A 7,169-nucleotide genomic window follows, 5' to 3' on the forward strand; every position below is an offset into this window, starting at 1 on the left:
CTGCACTCAGTCCGGGCTAGGTAATTAAATCCTCTAATGGTATCCAGAATAAAATGAAACTGATGTCGTGGTACTGAAAGGGATACAAAAAGTCTGTGTTTGTGGTTGCAGTTGCAGCACCAGAAGTTTCAAGAAGTTTGTGGATTTGTGGTTCCAAAAGGTAATGGTTTGAGTCTGTTGATTTGAGTTTACAGAAGTGAATTTTCGTTTGCAGAGCCCATCTCTGTTTGGAAGTGACAGAGTGCATGTGATATGGAAGGAAAGGGTGAATATATATGGTAGCGAGAGACAGGTGAGAGGAAGCAGAGTATCTGGCAGAGTAAGGGAGGTATGTTACAATAATGTAAGCTAGTACAGGTGTTGGCCGGGTCAGAGGCCTGTAATGATTCTTAGCATGTGGGTCCCAGGGTCTCTTTCCCAAGCCCTGATTCTATCCATATGACCATACCATCATCCCAACTTATATTTCCAGATAAAACCACTTGAGGTAGGTGCCAGGGACAACGATGAGCAAGCATTAAAGTGGGAGAAAGTTCTGGCATGGCCACCTCCTGTAAGGGGTTTCTCAGGAAGGGGAGAACCATGGGAGATAATTATGATGGTGACATCAATATTGAGAGTAAATGGTACACGAATCTTATTCCACAGATCAGAGGGGCCAAGATGTGGAGGTCACATTATGGTCGGCTAGGCGCTGGGTTGGTGATGCTTGAGGTAGTGAGCAGCCTACTGGGCCAGGGACTCTATGGCCGCCTTTCCACCAGCCAGCCCAACCGCATTCTAGTGGGTGCGTGGCTACTTTTCAGTGTGGTGGTGGGCACAAAATATCGCGGCAGCCTCATTGCATCCGTCACCCTACCCAGGATGCCTCCCAGACAAGAGACAATTGAAGAGTAGGTCAATGCTGTGGACAGGTAGGATTTGAAGGGTTTAATGTAGAGTAAGCGTGCAAGAATGAAGAAAAGTGAATGAATGAACAGAACATGCAAAGGGCAACATTGCCTAAAATAGCTGTGAAGAACCGATGATTATCTCCGATTGGTCTGACAGATTCCATTCTCATATTTCAGTATTGTGCACCACTCTTTTAGCCTGAAATTTAATAACTGTGTTAACTGTATAATCAGGTGAAGAAACTGGTCAGGTACTGAGAATGTTTAGAAATATAAATCACTTTTTTTTTTATTCCGTCTGTCTTACTATACTTTTAACTTGTTTTTCATGTATTTTTGCATTTTTCCATCTCCAATTTCTCTGACTGTGCAGTACAGCATTTTAGCAAAGATATCATCAGGTTGACTGGTGGGTTTTTGAGAGGAGAAAGGGTGTAGGAGCATTTCCCTGACTAAAACTGGCACAAGTGATTTTACAGTGTGATGAGAAAGAGCCACGCATTCATACACAGATGCCAACAAATTGCTCAGAGTTTTGTACCTCCTACGTTGTAATTTCAGTGTTTATTGTAAGCTCTTTTTCCATGAATATATCAAGAAGCGAATTATGCGTTATTATTGTTGATCTGTGTTGCATGTAGAAGATACTGCTATTATAAACGAATGTTAAACTTTCTCGTGTGAAATTTGAGGGTACTCATCATTTCATTATATTCATTTGGGATGATTCGGACAGTTGAGGAGGGAGATGGTTTGTCAGTGTCCGAACTATCTACCCACTATTAACTCGCATGCACTTTTTAAACACACACTTTGACTGCTTTCCATTCAACCATAGAGATATAAAGTCTGTAATAGACTTTATTTATATCTCTATGATTCCTTCCCTGTGGTGGGGGGGACACAGTCTGGCCGCGCTATGAGGTGGTACTACTTCTCCGTGGCAATGTTGTTTTAGGAAGAATACTGCCACCGTATTCCCTGCGTGTCGTAAAAGACAACTAAAAGGAGCGGGGTGAGGGAACTAGGGACCCCCATTCTCTGTTTTTTAGTTCCTAAAAAGAGACAGGCCAGCGAAAGGGATGAGGGATTGAGTTATCCGCGTACACTGAAGATTGGGTCTATGAATGTGCATGGATGTAGTACGATTGAGACTAAAAGGGAGGAGACTGGGAGAATGTTTGTGAGAAGAAAGTTGGATGTGTTAGCTTTGAGTGAAACGAAGATGAAAGGGAAGGGTGAGTCTATGTTTGGAAGTGTGAATGGAAGATTGTCAGGTGTTGGTAGAGGAAGGGCAAGAGAAGGTGTGGCCTTGTTAGTAAGTCCGGAAGTACAGCAGTGTGTGACTGAATGGAAGGAGGTGTCATTGAGACTGATGTGGGTGAAAGCCAAATATGAATGTGAGTTGTGGGTGTTTGTAAATGCATATGGGACTGGTAGTGAAAGGGATGAAGAAGAGAGGGAGTCTTTCTGGAATGATGTTGATGAGTGTTGGCAGAGTTTTGGAGCAAATGTGAATGTGGTTATGATGGGAGATTTGAATGCTAGAGTGGGAAATGTAGCAGTTGAAGGTGTAGTTGGTATGCATGGTGTGCCTGGAATAAATGAAAATTGGGAATAAATGATAGGGATGTGCGTTGAGCGAGAGATGGTGATTGGAAATACCCTGTTTGAAAAGAAAGATATTTATAAGCATACGTGAGTATGACAGGAGGGTGGAATGGTTGTTGGGAGAGCATTCATTGATGGACTATGTGGTTGTGTCTAGGAATTTAATAGGAAGATTGTTCGTTGTGAGAATTCTGAGAGGGGAGGGTGGAGGTATGTCTGACCACTACCTGGTGGAGGGAAAGTTAAGAGTAGGTAAGAGATGGGTGAGAGCTAGGAGAGTTAGGTGTGGCAGGGAGGTTTTGAAAGTGAGTTGGATAAAAGAGAGAAAATGATAGAGTATTAGGAGAAATTGAAAGATGAGTGGAATGCAGTGAAAGATCAGGAAAATGGCAGTGTGGAGGAGGAATGGCAGTTGTTTAAGAGTGCTGTGGTGGGGCATGTGAACGAGGTGTGTAGTATGTGACGAGTGGGTAGTGGTGTAAGAAAAGGAAGTGAATGGTGGTACGAGGAAGTAAGTAAGGCTGTGGCTGAGGAGAGACATGCATATGAAGTGTGGCTGCAGAGGAAGGATGAGCTGTCATATGAGAGGTATAAGAAAATGAGGAATAGGGTGAGAAGGGCTGTGCGTGATGATAAAGTGGCAGCAGATGAGAGGTGGCGTATGTAGTTGACTGAGAATTTTCAACAGAATAAGAAAATGTTTTGGAATGAGGTGAAAAGGGTGTGGTAGGGAGAGTCTGGGAAGGAAGAGCGAGTAAAAGCAGAGGATGGACGGATGTTAATTGAGATGGATGCAGTAAGGAAGAGATGGGCAGAGTATTTTGAAAGATTGTTAAATGCAGAGGAGGAAAGGGTGGCTGAGATTGTTGGGAGAGTTGAATGATTCTTTGATCACGAAGGAGGAAGTGCAGGAGGCAGTAAAGGAGCTGAAAACAGGGAAAGCTGCAGGTATGGATGGCTGTGCTGTGGAATGCCTGAAGGGTGGTGGAGCGACTATTGTTGAATGGTTAGTAAGATTGTTGAATGTGTGCTTTGTGAAAGGTATGGTGCCAATTGACTGGGCAAGTGCTTGTGTGGTCCCATTGTATAAAGGCAAGGGTGATAAGTATGAATGTACTAGCTTTTTGTTGTAGGTAAGGTGTATGGTAGAGTGTTAATTAAGAAAGTTAGAGAGGGTACAAAGGGAGTGATTGGTGATGAGCAGTGTGGCTTTAGGAGAGGGAGGGAATGTGTGGACCAGGTGTTTGCTGTGAGACAAGTGTGTGAAACGTATTTAGCGAAAGGCAAGGATGTGTTCTTGGCGTTCATGGATTTAGAGAAAGTGTATGATAGAATTGATAGGGAGGTTTTATGGACTGTTTTAAGAATGTTTGGACTTGATCGTAGGTTACTAATAGGGGTGAAAAGTTTTTATGTAAGTAGTAAAGCGTGTCTAAGAGTGGGAAATACTGTGAGTGATTGGTTTCCCGTGAGAGTGAGGCTGCGGCAGCGATGTGTGATGTCGCCTTGGTTGTTTAATATTTATGTGGATGGTGTTGTAAGGGAGGTGAATGCAAGAGTTTTAAGTGGAGGTCTGAGTCTGGTGAATATTGATGGTAGAGAGTGGAATCTGAAGCAGCTGCTGTTTGCAGATGATACTGCACTGGTGGCAGATTCAGAGGAGAGATTGAAACAGTTGGTAGAGGAGTTTTGAACGGTGTGTGAAAGGAGAAAATTGAAAGTAATGAGAATAAGAGTAAAGTGATGAAGTGTACGAGGTCGGTAGATGGTAGGAGGATGAATATAGTTTGGAATGGTAAGTTGCTTGAGGAGATAGTGTTTTAAGTATTTAGGTCACATGTTGCTGTGGATGGAAGAATATATGCAGAAGTGAAGCTTAGAATGAATGAAGTAGGAAACGTGCTGGGAGGAATGAAAAAAGTGTTTAGATGTCGTTCGCTTAGAAAGGATGTAAAGAGAGGGCTGTATGAGGGTGTTGTGGTACTGAATGCGTAATACGGGGCTGAAACATCCAATATGGGTGTAGTAGAGAGAAAAAGTTTGAATATAAGGGAGATGAAGTGTCTGAGGCGTATGTGTGGAGTGACGTGTATGGATCGAGTGAGAAATGATGAAGTGCGAAGGAGAACTGGAGTTGTTCTGAAGATGGCTGATCGAGTTGAGCAGAGGGTGTTGCGATGGTTTGGGCATATGGAGAGAATGGATAATGAGCAATTGATGAAAAAGGTAACTAGATCTGATGTGGGAGGTGTAAGGCTGAGAGGAAGACCACAAATAGGATGGGTGGACAGTGTGAAGAGAGCATTGGATGCGAGAGGGATATATGTTGAGCAAGGAAGTGTGGCTGCGTGTGACAGAAATAAATGGAGAGAAATTATGAATGAATAAATGATGACGCAGCCCTGAGGGGATATTCTTCCGCATTTGGTCGGATCGGTGATCAGGTCAGGTGTGGGTAAGCGGGTGGGTCTATTATGATGTGGCAGGGGCAAACCAGCTCTTCTGTAGGGCCCTGCTGCAGATGTCGCTGATTGCACTGCGCAGTTGACCCTCGTGCAGTGTGGTGCAGTGAGGCTCTGTCCCTTCTTCCCTTTGGGGCTAAGATGCGAATGAATGTGTTTGAGTGGATGAGTAAATTGGCAGTAAGTCATCCTGTCTCAGCTACCTCCCTTTCCTTGGAGGAAGCAGCCGAGGCACATAGATAGACAGATGATTCCACAGACTTTTGCTGTGAACCCCATCAGAAATGTTCCCAAATGGACCCTGCAGCTCCTAACGCCGGTCTTGAGATCCAGATCCAGTAGTTATCAGAAGGAATAAACATAGGCATTACAGCAGAAATGTATGCTTTGTTAGCAGGAATGCCAATTTTAGCACTTTCGACAAGACAACGAATATTATTTCCATCTATCTAGCTCTAAATTTTGATGGCTGTTATACATTTTATCTATTTTTCAGCGATACTCTAGGGCAGCATTTCTCAACCCTTCTTGTGTCACGCCCCCATCAGCCTCGGTTCTCATACGTTCACCCCCCCCCCACTCCCCAGCCTTGGTCAACGTATCCTCCCTCCCCCCTCCCACTCGATTCCTGCCACTATCTGACTGAAAACTTATTCCAGAATCATTATTTTTGCCGCAGGTTCAAGTGGACGTTAACCCAGTTGCATACAGACAGCATTAGTCCTTGTCTTCTCGCTATCCCCCTTTCCGAAAGGACAGAAGAGAAGTTGTGGGACGTGTGTATTTTAACTGGGGTTTGGTCTGTCTTCCAGTATAACTTATTGGTATTTTAACTTTCTCTCGAAGCGTCCATATCAGAGAAAAAGGAAAACGGCAACAGGCAACAGACAGGAAAGAAAGAAACCAACTGACTACACGGGTATAAAGAAGAATGTGTTTTGAAAGCTGAAACAGACAAAATATTAATACTGAACACTAATCAATTGTTTATCGTGTTACACACACACACACACACACACACACACACACACACACACACACACACACACACACTTGTTCAAGCCACTCACTATTTTCCCGAGTTCTCACGTCCCCCAGGTTGAGAACCACCGTTCTAATTACTTTCAACATTATTTCTAGAGATTTCTTGAGTTTTGTGCACCTGACAACATCCTAGCACCTTTGGTGTTGGCAACTGTACGTGTCGCCTATTTGTAAGTTTTATTCCTTAAGGTTACAATTGAGAATTACGGCATTTCCTATACTGCATTCTTCTCCAGCTCCAAGTCGGCCTCATTCAGAGCTTTAGGCCAGCTGATGTACACCCTCCGGACAGAAATTCGTGATACAGGGTAAGCTGCCACTAAAGATCAGGTTAATCGCACACCAAAAAAACACCAAAACATTGATTTGTTAGGCGCATGGATCGGAGATATGAAACTTCGCTCATTCTCACGTCTTGCCGCATGTAATGTTACTTTTATTTACTCTACTGTTAGGTGTCTTATCAAGTGCATAGATCCATCTTCAGTTCCATGAGAAGTGATTATATCGGAGTTTTAGCAGATTACAGTACAATCACCCTAATTTATAGAGTTTGGTTTCCAAATATTTATCCAACGTGTTCTAAGCGATAGACTAAAATCCAAGTAACAGTTAAAAGTTATTTGGCCACATAAGTCCCTCTCCTGCCTTGTCATCAGGACAGGCACATATGCACCCACTTACTTATCCACCTACCCACTCTACCCATCCAACACAACCGGCCGACCTCACCCCTGCCACCCACCCAGCCCACCGATCCCTGCTATCCACCCTGCTAACCCACGACTGCCATACACGAAGCTCACCCAGCAGTGCCTCTCAGCACATTCAGTCATTCACTTCACCCTGAACCCAACCCAAGTACCCAATGAGATAATCTCGCCCACGCAATTGTCTCAGCCACCCTGGCTACCAGCGATGCCCACTCACCCTGGCGACTCACTGTCCACACATCCCAACAACCTATGTTGCCCACCGACCCCTACCACCCACTCTCTCCACTCACGACTTCCACCCACCCTGCTCACCCAACAATGCCATCCATCTCATCCATCCACACAAGTCTCCCACCTCTCCCTGAACACTCCCCGCCTACCTCACCCTGCCCATCCACCCATCCTGTCCACCCACTCCACCCACCGACCCATCAGTCCATCCA

This window comes from Coenobita brevimanus, chromosome 30 (assembly GCF_032717465.1).
Source record: "Coenobita brevimanus isolate Jiangsu-jjx chromosome 30, ASM3271746v2, whole genome shotgun sequence".
NCBI classification, from domain to species: Eukaryota; Metazoa; Arthropoda; class Malacostraca; order Decapoda; family Coenobitidae; genus Coenobita; species Coenobita brevimanus.